Genomic DNA, 20,965 nt, shown 5'->3' with positions numbered 1-20,965 from the left:
CAACATCTTCACCACATGGTGAATCTTTGAACCTCTGTTTACATGTGTCCAGGGTAGGGGCGCTTGTTACTGCCTAAGGTAGCGAGTCTCCTTGCTAACTAGCCCTGGCAATAACAGTAACAGTACCATTATGATAATAATCTTTATTATCGATAACATTTATAGAGCCCTTCTATATGCCAAGTGCTAAGCACTTGACATGGGTTATCTCATTTAATCCTCTCAAGAACTCTGAAATAGATGCTTTTATTATTCCTATTTTATAGATAAGCTGACGCACAGAGGGGTTAAGTAACAGCTAAGTGGTGATTCAAGCTGAGGTGGTCTGGTTCCAAGGCCTGAGCATTTAAATGCCTTATTTGAGTCCCCCTACCCACCCCCCCCCCCCACCCTTCCACCTCTGGGCTCTAGGTTTGCTCTTTAAATCTCACAGGCTAATCTTCTCATTCTCTCCCATGACGCCCTTCAGAATTTTGCAAACGGCAGTCATGTCCCCAGATCAATCACTTTTCCGTTCTTCAGAGCCCCAGCCCAGAACCTTCCCTATTCTTCCGAGGACATGACTTCTACCACTTCCCATCAAACTTACCGTCCTCCTCCAGGGCTCTAGTGGCTTGTGCCCCCTCTCAAGTGTAGAGTCCGAGAGTGAGCAGAAGCTCAGGTGACAGGAACAGGACTCTGACAACCCCTTCTGTGGGGACACTGGGAAACTTGCATCACTACAGCCTAGGAGCATCTGGGAACCCACATCTAAGACGCCGACTCACTCTTAGCTGATGTCCATGAAAATCCCCGCTGGGAAGGGTCTCATTGGCTCTGGCTGCTGAGACTCTCCTCCCCCGTCTTGGACTTGAGCAGTGGTCTTTTTGAACCTGAGAGACAGGCCTGACAATGGGGCCTATTAAGAATCTTCAACAATGACAGTCCCACTAGGAATTAGACTCACAAATCACAGCAAAGCTTTCCCAGCCATCCTGTCTGGGAGCAAATGGTAGGTTTGCACTGGCCGTGGTTGGCAAAATCATCAGCTTTGTCAATCTCAAAAGGCAAGGGGATGCAGAGGAAAAAGATTAGATTTGGAATCAGAAGACCTGGGTTCTGGTCCCTGGTTCGAGCCGGTTAAACTAGTGACATTTGGTGAGATGCTTCACCTCTCACCGGCACGTGACATTATTAACAGGTTAAATTTGGCAGGGGCTGGAGATGCACAGACCCTGCACCTGACTCCTGGGATTGAATCCTGGCTCAGGCAGGTTACATAATCTTCTTTGACTCAGTTTTCCCCTAGTCAAAGTGGGAATACTATTAACACCTACTTAAGAGTTGTTTTGAGGATCAGCAGAGTTAACAGATGTAAAGCACCAAGATCATTACTTGTATGTAGGAGAAACAGTACTAAATCACCACTTACATTTATTATTTTACAATAATAATGATACAATAATTGCGCAAGATAAAAGCTCAGTGAGAATGAACTCTTGTTTTCTGTGTTGATTTACTTGTTTATATATTTAAATTAAGTGACTCAATGTATGTATAATAGGACGTGTGACATTATGTATAGCCAGAGAACATGAGTCAAATTCTTGGAGTTATTCTTTAAAAAAAAAAAAAAAACAACCCAAAAAGCTATTTAGGAGCATATGCGACTGATCAGAATCAGTTTTGTTTGTTTGGGTTTTGCCCCTGGCTCACACCCCTCCCTCACTAGATAAGATGTGCTGGTATAAAGCAGTGAGGAGGGAGCAGAGGGCAAGGGATTTAAGGCTTGGGGCTTGATCTTGGGGGATTCAAGAATAGAGAGCTCTTGCCTTGCCTGTGCAGAGCTTGGGGAAGGCAAGTCTTGTGGAATTTTCCTGCATGATGGGGAGCAGTTGACAAGGTGTTGGTGCAGAGAGACAGGAGAGGGGAGACCTGAGGGGGCCTCCCAAAGTTTGCCCTGGTCCAGCAGGGCATCTGGAAGACACTGGGACAGCCAGCCCTGGGGGGCTTGTGGTTCAGGCAAGGAGTGTGTAGAAGTGACCAGTGCAGGGGCGCCTGGGTGGCTCAGATGGTTAAGCATCTGCCTTTGGCTCAGGTCATGATCCCAGCCTCCTGGGATCGAGCCCCACATCGGGCTCCTGGCTCAGCAGGGAGCCTGCTTCTCCTTCTCCCTCTGGCTCTCTCCCTGCTCGTGCTCTCTCTCTCTGTATCTCTGTGTCTCAAATGAATAAATAAAATCTTAAAAAAAAAAAAAAGAAGTGACCAGTGCGGACAGAATGTGACAATGACCAGCCAGAAGCCTCCAGCCTACTGATGGCTTGACACTTTGTAAGCCCCCAGTACCTGATTTCAACAAGACTGTATTTCTGCCACCAAGAGGAATAGGGCTGGGATTAGGAATTAAACTCACTTATAGGAAAATTAAGAAAATAGCATTTCTTAAATACCTGAGTTTGTTAAATGAAATGTGTACTACTAGAATGCTCAGCATAAAAAATAATATTAGAAAATGCTGGCAAATCAAAAGAGAAAAAAATAATTTAAACCACCCATAATCGAAAATAATTTAAATCACTCACAAACACTGCTAATATTCACACACACACACACACACACACACACACACACACTCACTGATCAGAAACCTAGAAGGTCCAGAATCCGACTTATTTTACATTCACAATATTTCTAGGATTTAGATTTTTAGCATCAAAGGAATATGGTAGTGGAAAAATATATTAGGATGGAAGATACAGTATGTAGTATGTGGTAAGAAATAACTAAATGTAAAGAACTCTGAATTTAATATAATTATGTCCTGTGACTGTATTGAAGTATTGATTACAAATGTCATCATGTTGTATCTGCCATAAATGTTTCTTTTTACCTGAAAATGGGGAAAAAAGTTACATAAAACCCATATACTTAGTGATGTAAATGCAACACTGCATTTTCTTTATGAGTTTTCATACTAAAAATCATAATTAGTAAAATATTTTTAAGAACCTTGTATAACGATAAAAATTCACATTACAGGGGCACCTGGGTGGCTCAGTTGGTTAAGCATCTGCCTTCGGCTCAGGTGGTGATCCTGGGGTCCTGGGATTGAGCCCCAGGTTGGGCTCCCTGCTCAGCGGGGAGCCTGCTTCTCCCTCTCCCTCTACCCCTCCCCCTGCTCATGCTCTTCTCGCTCTCTCTCTCTCAAATAAATAAAATCTTTTAAAAAATGCACATTACATTTTTATTTACTGGGAAATCCTTCCTGATCTCTGGGTGGAGCTGCAGCAAAAATCTGTCTTCAGGATTTGCTGTAACAACTTTCTTGAGAAAACTGTAGCTCTTTTGAAAAGCCCCATCAGGGGCAGCCCCTCGCTCTTGTTACACTTTCAAATTTCTGTTTACTCGGATCCCTTTAATTTCCCTTTTCCACGGATGGCTAAGGGACCCTCCTCCCACGAGACAGGATCCTCACTACACTAAAAAAGGCTGAGATGACCTGCTCCACCCTGTCCAAACCAGCCTGTCACATTCGGGCACCGCAGCAACCCGCTCATTCATTACTACAGCAGGAGGATTTTAAAAGGTAATTGTAAACAACCTTTTTAGAATAAAACTTTCTATTCTAAAGATTATAGAGCTTCCAGTGTTGAGATGCTTCCAGCTTTAGACTCAGATAACATATGGTTTCCCATCTCTAATATATGTGTATCACATAGAATACACATTTTTTTCTTTTGTAAACTGCTTTTATAACTAAAGAGTATATCATCCTTTTTTATATATATATAGCAATATTGTCTTTCTAACTAGTCGCATGGGACTCCATTTATATGAAACTGCCACAGTTTATTTAACCAATCACCTACTGTTGTATATTGTTTCCAGTTTTCATTAACCTCTCCCCACCCAAATTACAATGAATATCCCTGAACACATAACTTTGCATGCTTTTTGGGTCATTTGCTTACATAAAATTTTAAGAAGCGAAGTGGATGAACCAAATGGTATGTATATTTAAAAAATTGTGGTACTTATTGCTAAATTGTCCCTCAGAGAGGTGATACCAACTTACACTTAATCCAGCAGGGCATGAGAGTCTTTCTTTTTCTTTCTTTCTTTCTTTCTTTCTTTTTTAGGCACAATTTTACTCTTATTTATTATTTTTTTAAAGTTTTTATTTTAATCACCGGGTGCTCGTCACAAGTGCACTCCTTAACCCCCATCATCTATTTTACCCATCCCCCACCCAACTCCCCTCTGGTAGCCATCAGTTTGTTCTCTATAGTTAAGAGTCTGTTTCTTGGTTTGTCTCTCTCTTTTTTCCCTTTTGCTCATTTGTTTTGTTTCTTAAATTCCACATATGAGTGAAATCACATGGTATTTGTCTTTCTCTGACTTACTTCGTTTAGCATTGTACTCTCTAGCTCCAGCCATGTCATTGCGAATGGCAAGATTTCATTCATTTTTATGACTGAATAATAGTCCGATGTATATACATATATAAATATAAAAACATCTTCTTCATCCATTATCTATTAATGGACACTTAGGCTGTTTCAATAGTTTGGCTATTGTAAATAATGCTGTTATAAACATAGGGGTGCATGCATCCCTTTGGAATAGTGTTTTTGTATTCTTTGGGTAAATACCCAGTAGTGTGATTACTGGATCAAAGGGTAGTTCTATTTTTAACTTTTTGAGGACCCTCCATACTGTCTTCCAGAGTGGCTGTACCAGTTTGCATTCCCACCAACAGTGCAAGAGGATTCCCCTTTCTCCACATCCTCTACAACACCTGTTGTTTCCTGTGTTGTTGAATTTAGCCATTCTGACAGGTGTGAAGTGATATCTCACTGTAGTTTTGATTTGCATTTCCCTGATGATCAGTGATGATGAGCATCTTTTCATGTGTCTGGTAGCCATCTGTATGTCTTCTTTGGAGAAATGTCTGTTCATGTCTTCTGTACTTTTTTAATTGGCTTATTTGTTTTTTGGGTATTGAGTTTTGTAAGTCCTTTATATATTTCAAATGCTAACCCTTTATCAGATATGTCATTTGCAAATATCTTCTCCTATTCCATAAGTTGTCTTTTAGTTTTCTTGATTGTTTGAGTGTGAGTTTCTATCCACCTTCTCCAATCTTGAGTACTACCATTCCTTCTACTCCTTGCCCTGCTGATAGACAAACATCAAGGTATCAAACTGTTGGTGTAAATTTGTGTTTATTACCATGTCTCTTTCTTCTAGTTTAAGAAATGCCTGGTCATGTCTTTAGCTCATTTCTTTTCAATAGAAGTGCTACATATTTTTATTAATTTATACAAATGTATGGATATATGCTTCTTAATTGTCAAATGGGTTTCAAATATGTTTTCTGGTTTGTTGTATATGCTCTAGTTGTATTTATGTTAAGTTTTTGAGAATTTAAATTCCTTTAAAGAATTTTATTAGCTAAAACTAGTATTTTTTTCATTTATAAATTTTGGGGCAGTTTTGTCATGTTTCCTTGGCAAATACATACGAAGTTTAGAATTATAATTATGAGCTTCATAAATCTCGGTCTCTCCCAAACACTTTGTATATTAGGATGTTCTCATTTGCAAGCAAGTAAACTGACTTGCACATCAAAGAGGATCCCTTTACTCACATAAATGAGAAACTGACAGTAGTACGTGTAGGCAGGCTCCAGAGCTCCACTTCTGTTTCTCAGCTATTCCCTCACCTCTGTTCTCTTCCATGTGTTGGCTCCATTCTCAGGATGGCTTTCCTCCCCATTGCAAGCTGGATGCCAAGGGAAGAGGTGTCTCACACTTTCTTGCTTGTATTTCTGGAGGAAGGAAGAACGACCTTGCCGGCAATGACCAGAGTCGAGTCCAGAGCTTCTCTCTGATTAAATCGCCTGAACCAATCAGTGCATACCTGTGAATGCCATGTGCCGATTGGCTTAAGTCTGGTATGTGAACCAATCACCATGGAAGGGGATAAGGTAATCCAAATTGGTTTAGACCAATCACCTTGGAGACAAGGGAGGAGTCAAATCCCAGGCTATTTCACAGTGCAGGGTGGGCCTGGATGTTGGGAGTGATGATTGTGATGTCTACTTAGCTTGATTCTACCCCCTGGGTGGAGATTGGGTATGATTTAGTCATTGAGAGGCTTCAGAATCAGGCAAACTTAAGTTTGAATCCTGGCTTTATCCAACTTTGGCTTCAGGGGTGATAATACTAACCCCAGTAAGTGTTATTAGGAGGAGACAAAGATCTTGCCTATGGAAGGCCTGGGCAGTGTGCCTGACCCACCGCAAGAGCTTTAAAATGGCAGCTATCAGCAATGTCCACAATAGCCAAACTATGGAAAGAGCCCGGATGTCCATTGACAGATGCATGGATAAAGAAGATGTGGTATATATATATACAATGGAGTATTACTCAGCCATCAAAAAATGAAATCTTACCATTTGCAATGACATGGACGGAACTAAAGGGTATTATGCTGGCAAAATAAGTCAATCAGAGAAAGACAATTATCATATCATCTCACTGATATGTGGAATTTAAGAAACAAAACAGAGGATCATAGGGGAAGGGAGGGAAAAATAAAATAAAATCAGAGAGGGAGACAAACCATAAGAGACTCTTAACTATAGGAAACAAACTGAGGATTGCTGGAAGGGGGGCGGGTGGGGGGATGGGGTAACTGGGTGATGGGCATTAAGGAGAGCACGTGATGTAATGAGCACTGGGTGTAATACGCAACTGATGAATTGCTGAACTCTACCTCTGAAACTAATAATACACTATGTTAATTAATTAAATTTAAATTAAATAAAATTTAAAAATAAAAAATAAAACGGCAGCTATCAACCTTTTGTTCCCATGTTGAAACCAACTTAAGGGCAGAGAATGAGTGCATCTTTGAGGCCTCAGAATTTAGTCAGGTGCCTGGCATGGAGGAGGTCTTTAGAAAAATGTGTGTTTGATTAATGGGTCAACAGCTGCAACCTCTCTTACTCAGGAGGCCACCACTGACAAAACCCTTCTCTCGCAGGTGTTTTGACCCCCAAGCTGTTTCAGGGTGGAGGGTGCTTCAAGGTTCTACATCCTCAAAGTTTCCAGATAAAACAGCTCTGGGCACAGGTAGAGTACTATACGGAGAATGGGTGTAATAACATCTACCTCACAAGGTTATTGTGAGGAGTCAATGAGCTAATACGCATAAAGGGCTTACAACAGTGCCTGGCTCATGGTGGTGAGCCTGGAGGAAGGGCTAGCCATTCATGTCATCACTGAGGGGCAATGGTCATTAAGGACACAGACTTGAGCCAGTCAGCCTGGGTTCAAATCACAGATCTACCACTTTCTCGCCACAAGAACTTGGGCAAACTAATTAATCCCTGTGTGCCTCTGTTTTATAATCCTTAAAATGGGGATAATGAGAACAGGCTCTGCTCACAGGGCTATGAACATTAAACGAGCGAAGATATCTAAAGCAATTCAAAGGGTGCATCTAGTAAACGCTATATATTTAACACAATTTTTTTTACCACTGGAATTGTTTTTGTAAGCATAGCAACCTTGAAAGTGTTCTCCCCGGGGATAAAAATGCCTTTGATAACTGGGGCCTGTTGAGTGAAGGAGAGCCCTCATTAGGTCAGGCTCAGGCGACCCAGAGGGCTGGATGCTCCCCACTTAACCAGGTTTCCAGGCCAGCGTACGAGCTGTCACGTGTGAGTTCCGATTTGCCATCAGTGTTGCTCGGATAGTTTCTCTCTCCTCTTCGTGTCTCATCAGCCCAGTTGTAAAAGAGTTAGTTGAAGCCAAGGTTTCTTTCAGCCCACCAGCCCGCAAGGCTGTGGTCACGTTTCCTCCAGGGAAATCGACTGTGGAACACAGGCTGGGGGTGAGCCAAGTCCTAATGCGGTGTCCTTTGAAGGCGAGCCCAGCTTCACCATTTCAAATGCAATATGCTTATTGCCGGTCTGATTTTTATTGGGAAAAAGCAGTGGTGTACTTTCCAGGTCCCTGGGGTCTGAATTAAAATAAAGGAAGTACTTTAAAAAATCAAATCCAAATAGCAGGGCTTGGAAGCATGCTGTTAAGCAAGGGTATCACAGACCTCAGAAGCTGCTTCCACTCCAAGCCCTGAGACAAAGCCCTGCAGTAATTGCATTTGGAGGTCCCAAAGGCATTGGTAATGGGGGCCAGCTTCTCCTGGAGTCCTGTCTGCCTAGCAAAGCAGATCAATTACAAAAGCTACAGCTTTTGGAGTACCCACCAAGTGCCAAGTCCTGTGCCGTGTCGTACCCGTCGGTAAGATGGCCACCGTCTTCATTTTGTAGATGAGGAAACTGAAGATCAGGTTGTTTTAAAAGCAAACAAAAACTTTCCTGAACTTACACGGGTAGTAAGTGGCAGAGGGGAGATCTGATCCCAGGGATTTTTTTTTTCTTTTTACACCAAAATCTAAGTGCTTTCCATTAGGCTAGAGTTTTTCAGATTGCCAACTGAGACCCAGGAGAGAGTCATGAAATCACTTCAGTGGGTTGCAACAAGAATTTTCAAAAATGAAATACAGTAGAATGGAAAATATGACCGCACCACGCGAGTAAAGGTAGTTAGCATTTAGGGGCACCTGGGTGACTCAGTCGGTTAGGTGTCTGACTCTTGATCTCGACTCAGGTCTTGATCTCATGGTTGTGAGTTCGAGCCCCACATTGGGCTCCATGCTGGGTGTGGAGCCTACTTAAAAAAAAAGATAATTAGTGTTTAGTGAAATACATACACACACACAACTATACTTAACTATAACATACGTGTTTGTACATTCTGGATGTTGATCCCAAATATATTTGCTATCGTGGGCCATAGTCAAATAATTTGAGAAAGCCACTGCTCTAGGACATACTGCTTTCCAGGTGGTAGGAGCTAACATTTCCTACAATTTTGCGATGTGTTTGGAATGTTTTACACGTGTGGGCTTAATTAATCATTGTAGCAATACTATAAGGCAGGCTCTATTATATCCTTTCTGTTTACGGATGAGAAGACCGAGATTCAGAGAGATTAAATAGTCGGCCCAAGGTCACAAAGTCAACAAGCAGCAAAGCCTGAATTTGGACCTGGATTGTCTGGCTTTCACATGCCCGGAGGCCCCTTGAGCTGCAGCACTACACTGTCAAGATGACCGGCCCCGGGGAGTCTGATGCCCAATGGAGCGGTTGGCTGTGTTACCATGTTCCATGGTCTCCGACTCCCACCTCTCTCTCTGTTTTCATTAGCAGAACAGACTTGCAGATCTCTCTGTTGAACCTGTAGCTTCAACTTTCTCTCATCCTCCTATATTTTAGATTAATTAACCTCCTAATTATTTAGACATTCATTCACCAACTTGTGTGCAATTCAAATCTATTACACTTTAGGGGATGTGTCTATATCGTGTGTATTCTGCAGCAAATCCCACGCGGTCAGAAGAGAAGTGGAGGGGGAGATTTGTAGAATCAATTTTTAAAAATTCCAGTGCATTTCTGAGGCATCTGAAGTGTTGATGAGATAGCCGGGGTTCTTGGGTGCTTGACTTTTAAATTCACATTTCTGAAAAGCGAGATACAAAATTGATTATACAGTATGATCTCAACTGTGTTAAAAATGTATATAGAAAGGATTGGAAGGAGGTGAACAGTGGTTGCCTCTGAGTGGTGGGGTGATGGGTGATCTTGATTCGCTACTTTCGCTTTTCTCTCCCCTTCACATTTCTTGCAATTGCTAAAGAGCATGGCTTTAAAAATTCACCAAATTAAAACTTAATTTCCAAGAGAGACTATGGGGTTGTATGTTATTTTAAGAAATGAGTGCAGTTCATAAGCCCAATGTATCATGCTTTTGGTACAAATTAGGAAGTATCAGAGCAGCAACCCAGTAGGGTCCGAGTCACATGGCATGGCATGTGACATGGTGACACTGCCCACGTGGCTGCCACCTACACTCTTCCTGCTGCCCCACTCTGATGTGGGGAGCAGCCAGGCCAGAGCTTAGATTCTGCATCTGACGGCCCCAGGTTCTGCAACTGATGGCTAGGGTGAGGACCAGGTGCTCCAGAGCAAGCCATTGCAGAGTCTGACTTCCCACCACAAGGTGACCTTGCCCTGAGGCTGACCTCGTGTCCTGATCATCTTTGTACTTCTTAAGGCCATGCCTGGGACCTGGCCCAGGAGGGGCGATAGATGGTTGAGGAACGAATGTGTGAGTTCATCAGCTTCTACAGTGGGCACATATTTGAAGCTCAGCTCAATTTAGAAAGATGATGTGGGTTTGGTTTCTGTATTTATTTTAAGGAATGGGATTAACTCTGGAAATAAGAGAGTAGCTTGTTCCAGTGGTTCTCCTGAGCTGCCTTTTTGGGAGGTGCCAGTCTCCCTCCAGACCAATGGGCAGGAGGCAGCATAATGGGATAATTCAGCAAATGGACTTTGGATTTAGAATGCCTTTGGTTTCTTAATGGAAAAACTAGTAGTGCTTACTACCAAGGGTTAGTTAGAAGTTAACCCTTAATTAAATGAGATAAAGCATGTGAATCTTTGAGAGTCATGTCTGGCACACGCTAAGTGCTCAGAATATGTGGATGATGATGATGAGATCCAGATGATTTCTGGGGGTTTGATGATGTGATTGGTGGAGCCTGAGTCAGATGTATCCCCCTACGGTGGAGGTGGTGATGATACCTGAGCCATATGGACTGAGAATTGAAGAGGAGTGGCTTCCTGGGGAAAACCAGCATGGCCACACCTGAAGATGGATGAAATGGTTGTGGGTGGGCTGCGGGTCTGGGGGGCAGGGATACACAAGTTCATTATTGTAGGTAGAAGAGAACATGGAATTTCAAAGCAGCAAAAGATCAAACTTTGAGTTCCAACTTTTCCATGTATTGCCTGAGTGAGTCACTTAGAATTTTGGACCTTGGTACCTTCTGGTCAGGCTCACCAATGGCCCCATCTTCTAGAACATTCACTCTAATTCCTTACCGTGGTGTACAAGGCTTTTCCGCATCTGAGCCTGGGCTTTCCCTACCTCACATGGAGTCATTTTTTGTTCCCATAACGTTGTTTGAATTTCACACCACTATGCCTTTGTACACACTGATTCTTTCGACTAGAATTTATTTTTACTCTTGGTACACCGACAGTCCCTGCTCTTTCTTCGAGATAATGTTTAACACTTATTGAGGACTTGCTATATATGTCAGGTGCGTTTTTAAGCAGTTTGCCTATGTTAATGTATTTAATACAGCAAACCTAGGAGCCAGGCATTATTGTTACCCTTATTTAATAGATGGGAAAACTGAGGCAAAGATCATTTAAGTAATTTGCCCAAGTTCACACCACTAGTAGGTGACAGAACTGGGACTCAAACCCATACAATATTGCTGTAGAATGTCCTCTTTAGCCACTGACTGCCTGTCTGGCTTTTAAGACATTGTTGAAAGTCAAGGCCAGTCACAGGAGACCCCATTTGGCTCCCAGACCCTCAATCACAAGGGGGCAACAAATTTCAATTTTTGACCTTAGCTCCAAGGGAAAACTTCCATCCAGTCACAGAGATACATTGACAGAACCGAAAGAGGATCACACTTGTCATGCAGCCTTGTCAATTTGGACCAGCTAACCCGAAATGCAGAATGAGTCAATATGTTTTCATAATCTTGGAATTATCTAATGATAAGCACAATTACATTGCATTGTATCACATATGCATTACAATCAGATGTTAAGTATAAACACTTCAAGTATACTAAAATTCTGTAATTTTGACTTTATATATTTATTTTAATATACCATAGCCTTAAAAATAGAAGTGATGTGGGCCTTTGGGGAGAGCCCTATTTAAATGACCTCCTGCCCTAGATTCTCCCGTCTTCTGCCTGATTCATTCCTCTTCACTACAGTAGCAAGGTGGACATTTCTCAGTTGCTACTTAACACGTCATTTTGGGCTTGATTATCTAGAGCGTCTAAGGGTGTAGACTTGACAACCAGACTTTTTGTGTTCAAACCCTGCCTCTGCCATTTACTAGCTAAGAGAATGGGGAATGTGGTTAACCTTTCTGGACCTCAGTTTTCTTAGCTGTAAAATAAGGATAATCACTGTGCCTACCTCACAAAGCTGATGTGAGGATTAAATGAGTCATTACTAATGAGGTGCTTGGATGGTCCCTGGCATGCGGAAGAGCTCAGTAATGTTAGCTATTATTAGGATGAGCATGATGATATCCTCGCTCCTCTCTTGGAGTTGTGCTCTCTGAGAGCAAGAGCTTCATTTTATTCCTTTCTGTGCCCACAGAGCTTCCCAAGAGTTGGGCCCAGAATGGGTGCTCCCAAAAGGTCTGTGAAATAAATGAATGAATACCTCTATAAAAGGGGGCCGACTGTACCTAGCCCCCAGTGTTTATGGGGAAGATCAAAAGAAGGAAACCATACTAAAATGTCCTGTAAACGGTAAAGCATGGGAAGGATGTTCCTTTCCTCTCTTATTCCATTTTTCTTCCATTCTTCCAGGCCCAGGCCTTCTTGACAGTTGTGATTCCTTAATTCACAGGGCTGCTCATGGACAGCACCTGACAGGCCAAGCAGGCAAATATTGACCAATGACCACTAGGCGTGCAGGTACTAACCAACTATTGCCCAACAGGTGGGTGCTGACTAAGCACTACCAGGCAGACAGGAGCCAACCAATCCCTAGCCTGGGTGGGTTATTCTGACGAGTTACCAGCACAAATGGATACTGACCAGTGCCACTTGGGATGAGGGTCCCAGAAGCAGTGAGGCCCAGACTCGGACCTGCTTATGGCTCACTTGGTGCCTCCAGGGCGGCCCAGGCCATGTGCTCAGAAGCCAGGACCCCAGGGGTGGAGAGACCTGGATCCCCCTCAGCCTGGGGCTTGGCCATCCTTGAGTTGAGGTTGCCTTCAGGGAGGAGGGGTTGCCAAGACGGCAGGCATTCTCTCATCCAGTGTGAGTTGTGGGAATTGCTTCATCTTCATTAATGGCCTAGTGTTGTCACAGTGTCGCTGGCACCCCCGTTCCCCTCCTGTTTATGGCCTCTTGGGCTTCCCTTGCCCATGAAGGGAGCTAGAAATCACCAGAGGCTTTGGTCCTGTTTAGCCCGGAACTGAGTTGTGTGGAGGTGAATTTCTGTCAGACCTGGGTCCTGATCAATGGTGTGCTGGAGCAGGGAAGGGGCAGAGGAGCATGGATTGGCCTTCACCATGGACAAGGAACTCCAGGAGTCCTTGTTTGTTTTACCCTCTTGAGTTATGTGTCTAACAATGTGTGGTCTGTATCCGCTTCCTTTCATGGTGGGTGGTGTTCACAGCTCCATTTTCTTTGTCCTGGGGATGACGCCAGCAGGGGTCCGCAGCTTAGAAAAGAAACCTGTGGGATCCCACAAGCTCTGTAAACTTGGCTGGGTTGGAGGGCACGTGTGGCGCCCTGTGGCTTTGAGAAAGTCTGTTACAATTTATGACCTCCCTTCTGACTTTCCCCCCCCTCGTCTTCTTCTCAGAGATTTGGTAATTCATATCGCAGAGGACTGGTTGGACTAATTTATTCCTTCAGTCACTGGTTCTGAAACCAGAGAACCCACTGCAAACCTGGAGTGGGCGCTGAGCTTGAGAGGGCCAATAAGACAGACTGCCCCTGCGGGTCTGGAGGCTGCCATCTAGAGGGAGAGACGGTGACAGCACCCAGATTCTAGCAAAAAGCCAGGATAGACAACTACTAACTGGAGGAACACATTGTTTGTGAGGAGAATCACGGAGAGAGGGTCTATTGCTGAAGAAAGAGCTAGAAGTCAGGGGGACTGTGCAGAGAAAGACGTCTGTGAACTACACTTTGAAAGACAAGGAGAATTTCAATAAGAAGAACGGGAAGAAAACCTTACCAGAATAATTTTTAAAAATAGGAGGAAGAACAATTATGGGCTCTTCTCACCATTATTTGGAAAGTGCAGTGTTTGACGTGGTGATGGATTCAACAGCGGGAGGCTTGGCCCCTATCTTTGAGGACGGGGTAAGGGAGAAGGGGCGACGGCTCGACATACGGCCAGCCGTGCTGGTGCTATAATCATGGCACAAATGAAATATTTTGGGACCATGGAGAAGGGAGATGATCACATGTCACAAGATAGTTGGCATTTGGCTATATTTCTCTTTTTAGTTTCTGCTTAGTTCATGATTTCCTGGAAAATGCCACCCCTTCCCTCCCTCCGTCCTCCAATCTTCATACCACCATCTTTTCTACAAATGGATTGGGAGGCAATTAGTCCATCTCACGCTAAGGATAATAGCTACCACTTATGGACTGGCTGTTGTACGTGGTACCTTATTAAATCCTCCGTTCCGTGGCATTAGTTATCTATTGCCAGATAACAAATTAACCCCAGATTTAGTGGTCTGAAATAATAACTTATTATCTCCTAGTTTCTGGGAGTCAGGAATCTGCAGGTGGCTTCACTGGGCCCTCCAGCTCAGGTCTCTCCCGAGCCACAGTAAGGGGTTGGCCAGACTGCAGTCCAATTAAGGCTTGACTTGGAGAGGGGACTGTTTCTGAGTTCATTTATAGGGTTGTTGGCAGGATTCTTGGCGGGCTGTGGGCTGCTGCCCTCTGTTCCTTGTCACATGGATGGCTCCACAGGGCAGCTCACAGCAAGGGGGAAGAGGCAAAGAGGGAAGGCAAGCAAGATGGAAGTCACAGTGTCTTGTGATCTAATCTCAAAAGCAGCATCCCATCACTTCTGCCATATTCTCTTCACTAGAGGCAAGTCACTTGGTACAGCTTATGCTCAAGAGAAGGAAGTTACCCGAGGGCATGAGTGCCTAGAGGTGTGCTCGTTGGGAGCCATTTTAGAAGCTCACTACCACACTGGTCTCCATGACACAGGGGCTCTCTCCTTTTTCAGTAAAGGAATCTGAAACTCTGAGGCCATGCTCAGGCTCATATACTCAATGGCAGAACTAGAATCTGAACCAGTCTTTATCCAAAGCCTGCCTCTCCCGCTACATCTTGCAGCCTCCCGTGGCTGGCTAATGTCTCTTGGGACAGACTGGATGATATCCTGACCCCAGCATCACCTGTTCAGGTGGCTTTACTGACAGCTGCCCAGCCTCATGCAGGGGCTTAGACGGCCAAGGCTGCATGGTTTTCCAATTCTCCCTGACCCTGAAGGTATTTCCTTCCATTCTGGTTTTAGACAGCAGTGAGGTACAGGAAAGGCCAAATATTCGATGCCCTTTGAGCAGCTCCTTTCCTGAAAGCCTCTGCACTAACTGCCCAGGGTCTTGTTGAAAGCACTTGAGTGAGAACATGCACCTTGCAGTAATGTACTTTTTCCACAGATGATTAATCAGGAGCGTCCCCGGATGGTTTGGCACAGATGGAGGGAAGGGAGAGAGCCAGATCATAAATCCAAATAAACTTATAGCCTCACCATCCATCCCATTATTATATCAGGACGGCTGTGTTTCCCTTTAGTGCTTGAAGATATAGAAGAGGTTTTGCATACTGAGGGCTCGGTACAGATAGACGAAACCCACCAGGCAGGCTTTTGATGGAGAGTAACCCAGGGGACATTGTTATGGACCAACTTCAGGATCTTGCCATTGTGGATAGGGACAGCCTTACGGAAGGTTCATGCAAAACTCTTAAGGCACTTCATACGGCTGCTTTAATGTAGTTCTTTCTTACTTCCCATTTTGCTCCGTTTGAAACTTCCCAAAGATTACTGCCTTTCTATCTGCACATCTCCTGATATATCTTGTCCATGGTAGGTACCTAGTAACTTTCATTCCAGGGAACATGTAACTGTCTCCTAAATGAAAACAGCCATCTTTCCATTGATTCCAGCTCAGCTGTTTCTCTCCCCTGAAGCCTGGAGTGATAGAGCCAGCTCTCTGTTCCTGCAGCTGTCCACATCCATTGTGCTTTTGTCGGTCTGTCTGGCCAGGAGGTGCCGTGCATCAATGTGCTATTTCATGTTTCAGGCCTTAAAATTATTGAAGAAATGTCCTGATGAGGCTGTGGTAGTTCTGAATCTGCTCTTGATCCTTGCCCTGATTTCTGGTTTTGCTCTATGTGGGCCTCTTTCCCTCTTTCCCTCCCTGTGTTTCCCTCTGCATTCAAGGTAGAGAGCAGTAAACCATCTCTATCTAAGGATGAGTGAAGACAGACAAGTTTCTCAGTAAAAGGAACACTGGGACCAGATCTCAGTGTAAAAGTTGCATTGTTTCCGATAGTGTCCCTTTTATGGGATGGTGGAAAAAAACACATTGTTCTGCCACTTCCTTGATACGTTCTGAACCTGACTTTGCTTATCTCTGTAATGAGACTATTTATTACTGTCCTGCTTACCTCACAGGGGTAAGGTGGGAATCACAAGAAACAGTGGATAGAAACCATTCTATGATATGATGTTCGTGGTGGTATAACACCATAGTGATGTTAATGATGCTCATTCAGAAAGCACTGTATGAACATAGGATTATAGTATCCACCCCCATTTATACCAGTATCAGGTATTGCTACTTTATTTTCACATTTATCCAGAGAGTACATTAAAATCTATTGTTTTTCATAGTACAAAAAGCATGTAAGACTTTTGACAAGGGTTCCAAGACCATCCAGTGGGGAAAGGACAATCTGTTCCCCAAATGGTACAGGGAAAACTGGATATCCACATGCAAAAGAAGGAAATTATATCCTTACCTTATGCCATATACAACATTAGATCAAAATGGGCTAGAGAACCTAAGTATAAGACCTAAAACTATAGAACTTTTTGAAGAAATCACGGAGGAAAACTTTCATAAAAATTAGATTTGGCAATGATTTCTTGGATACAGGATTAAAAGCACAGCAACAAGGCAAAAACCAGACAAACTGGACTTCATCAAAATTGAAAAGTTTTTGTCTGTTGAAGAATGCTTTTAAGAGAACGAAAAGGCAACCTATGAGAAGGGGAGAAAACATTTGCAAATCATAGATGTGATTAATATGCAGAATACATAAAGAACTCCTACAACTCAACAACAACAAAAAATCCAATTTGAACATGGGCAAAGGACTTGAATAGACATTTCTTCAAACAAGACATACAAATGGCCAACAAGCACAAGAAAAGATGCTCAACATCTTAATCAGGGAAATGCAAATCAAAACCATAATGAGATTCCACTTCACACAAATTGGAATGGCTATAATACAAAAAAGGAGAAATAACCAGTGTTGATGAGGATGTCGAGAAGTTGGAAACCAGTGGAAATATAAAATAGTGCAGCTGTTGTGGAAAACAGTACGGGGGTTCCTCAAAAAGTTAAATAGAGAATTACCATGTGACCTAGTGATTCCACTTTTAGGTATATACCCAAAATAATTGAAAGCAAGGACTTAAACAGTTACTTGCACACCGATGTTCCACAGCGACACTATTTACAATAGTCAAAAGGTGAAGACAGACCAAATGACGTCTGAAGATAACCATCAATAGAGGGTACATGTGGTATAGACATATAATAGAACACTAGTCAGCTTTCAAAAGGAATGGTATTCCGACACATGCTACAACATGAATGAACCTTGAAAACATTATGCCAAGTGAAATCAGTCGGACACAAATTGGTAAGTCTTATATGATCCCACCTATATGATGTACTTAGAATAGGCAAATTCATAGAGACGGTAGAATAGAGGTTTCCAGGAGGTGGCAGGGGGGAGAAATGGGAATTTATATCTAATGGGTACAGAGTTTCTGTTGGGGATGATGAAAAATTTCTGGAAATGAATGGTGGTGATCCCTGTACAACATTGTGAATGTACTTAATGCCACTGAATTGTACCCTTAACAGTGGTTAAACTGGTGAAACATCTGTATATTTTACCACATTAAAAACTTTTTTTCTAGGGGCACTTGAGTGGCTTAGTCCGTTAAGCGTCTGCCTTCGGCTCAAGTCACGATCTTAGGGTCTTGGGATTGAGCCCCACATCGGGCTCCCTGGTCAGCAAGGAGTCTGATTCTCCCTCTTCCTCGGCTCCTCCCCCTAGGTCGTGCGTGCGCTCTCAAATACATAAATAAAACATCTTTTAAAAAACCTTTTTAAAAAAAAAATGTTTAGAAACCTTACATTAAGATATACAGATCTTGTTAATTTGATTTTTTGTCGTAAAATACCTTTTATTTTTCACTATTTAAAAGTATAACAGTTCCTTGAAGAAAAAGTGGAAAAGGCTGATAAACCTAAACCAAAAGGGGAAAATTAGAACATTCCTTATCCTAGAGGTAGCCACATTTAAAACCTTAGTATCCTTCCAGACCGTCTCTCTCCCTCACCCCATTTTCCTTCTGTTTCCCTCATGATGCACTTCTGTGCCCTTTTATTCTTCAGGAGCTTTGAGCTCACTCTCCTTTCTGAGTTCTCATCTGTATCAGAGTTTGGTTGTATCCCTCCAGTGGGTGGAAAAACATTTTCTAAAACCAAGCAAAGTGATAAAACACTGAAAAGAAGCCAGGAAGTATGTGATCAGAACACTCCAATTCATGCTGAGACCATTTGGAAGTCGTGCTGGAAAGGACAACTTTCAGCACACGATGCCCAGAAGTCTCTGAAGATGTGTGACCAAAGGCACGATCTGCAACATTCACTATAGTCCACATCACAGAAGAAAAATGTATATATATTAGCTCCTACCTGTCCTGCATTCTAGCCTTTTTATTGGGTTGTAGGGACAACCCACAACCTAGCTGTGTTCTTGGTCAACATGTTATTTGCAGAAATTGAGATTCCTTGTTTTCCCAAGCAGGAGCATGCCTTAAAGCTACCCTTACCTTTTGAGTTATGCATAGGGTGCTATCCAGCTAATTGTAGACTGGGAATTTCTGTTATTCTCTATTTACCATAATATAAAAGGTAAATGGGTAACTTCCTTTTCAAGGAGCAAATACGCTTCTGCTCAGTGGGGGGTACCCTTCCTGTTGAGCATCCCATGGTCTGCCAAAGTAGGTAGACTCTGGACAAGGCTCCCTTTAGAGAGCTTTGCCTTCCATGGTCCTAGATCTGCCACTTCATTTTGTTGTTCAGAAGACAGAAACATTGCTAGAGCTTAGATTTTACTTCAAGAAAACGAGTAAAAGGGAGCCTGGTTTCTAAGGGCAAGGCAGCTATGCTGCTGATTTGGCATTATTCCCCCCAGGGCTGTCTGCCCCACTTCTCAAGTATAGTTTCAATAATACAGTGAGAACCTAAATCCAGATTTCTATTTTTATTACTTTAGGTTTCCTTAAGCACATCCCATAATTTCCATTTTCCCTTGGCTGTTTGGCTCCATTCCACATAGTGTTGTCTGCCTGTGTACCCGGGCCATGGAGGCCACTTGGGCTGGCTTCCCTTTGCCTCTATTGTTCTTCCCTTAATCTTGCCCTGTGTGGGTCTTCTGGGAGCCAACACACAGTTTGGTGTGTTTCTTCTCCTGGGGGACATTCCAGATGGTCCTCAAGTTTACCCTGATCCTCTCAATACTTCTGTGCAGCTCTTAAAGCTTTCCCCAAATAGTTCTTAAACATTCATTAATTAACTCACTCATTCAACAAATATTTATAAAGCACTTACATTCCAGGGCCTCTGTTAAGCACGAGATGTATTTGCGGAGAAAATCCCTATCCCCGAATTCGGTTGAAATGAAGAAATGTTTCCCGCTCTCTTTACAATAATTCTTTGTGATGATCTGACACAGTGAGTATAACCTCAGTGTCCTGGGGGTGGAGAGAATGTGTGGGGATTTTCCCTTTTCTCTCTGCCTTCCTTGCTCCTAAGACATCATGACCCTGCTGATCTCCCGCCTCTCTGAGCACCGATTACAGGTGGCTCTTCATCAAGATCCTCTCTGAGGTTCTCGCCTCTTCTCTTTTCTTCTCATACCACGTTCTACTTCTTGTTTTTTGTTTTTCTGGATGGCTTTTTTGTTTCCCTGGACTCTAGTTACCACCAAATACTGATGAGCTCCCCCTCTATTTCTCCAGGTGGGACTGCTCTCTTGAGCTCCCTCTGCCATATACCCCCGGCCTCCTGGGTATGTGTCCCACATGCGCTTGCAGTTCAGCATATGGAAGCCTTCATCTTTCTCCCAAACCTGCTCCTCCACAGCTGTCACCTCCACACGTGGGAAATCTCACTCCCTCTTCTGCTTAACACCCTTTAGTGACTCCCAGTTGGTTCTCAGATAGGTCTGTAGCTTTTTAGTGTGGCTGGCAAGTTCTGCTGTGACCCAGCCCTTGCTAACCTTTCTAGTTCAGCCCTTGACCCAATGCCCCATACACTGGCCAGGCCCGCCCAGCATGCTTCCATGCTGGCCAGGCTTCCGGGCTCGGATGCTCTTCTTGCCCGTCACGGCTCCCCTTCAGTCTGCATGTTCAACTCCAAGTTTGTTTGTTTTGGATGAAATAGTTTTATTTCTCCCAGTAACTGCCACCTGTGTGCTCTATCAACCTCTTCTTCCTTTCTTATTGAGTAGTAAGGACGGAATAGATAGGGCCCTGGAGCTTATTCCAATTTGCTGGGTTTGGTGCATGAAACACAGACTAGCAGTCGGTACAGGCTCCTCAAGCTGGGGTAACTGTAGTGGGTTGAACAGTGTCACTCCAAAATTCATGTCCATCTGGAACCTCAGAATGTGGCCTTATTTGGAAATCGGGTCTTCAGAGATTGAGTTTTAAGTTAAGATGAGGTCATACTAGATCAGGGTAGGCCCTGATCTATCAACGGCTGTCCTTATAAGAAAGCCATGTGAACACACAGGAATGAAGGCCACGTGACAATGCAAGCAGAGATTAGAGCGATGCGTTTGTAAGCCAAGGAACGCCAAGGATTGCCAGCAACTATGGAAGCTGGGAACAGGCAAGGAAGGATTCTTCCCTAGAACCCTCAGAGGGAGCATGGTCCTGTTCCCT

This window comes from Zalophus californianus, chromosome 4 (genome assembly GCF_009762305.2).
Source record: "Zalophus californianus isolate mZalCal1 chromosome 4, mZalCal1.pri.v2, whole genome shotgun sequence".
Classification (NCBI taxonomy): Eukaryota; Metazoa; Chordata; class Mammalia; order Carnivora; family Otariidae; genus Zalophus; species Zalophus californianus.
This window is presented reverse-complemented; position numbering follows the sequence as displayed.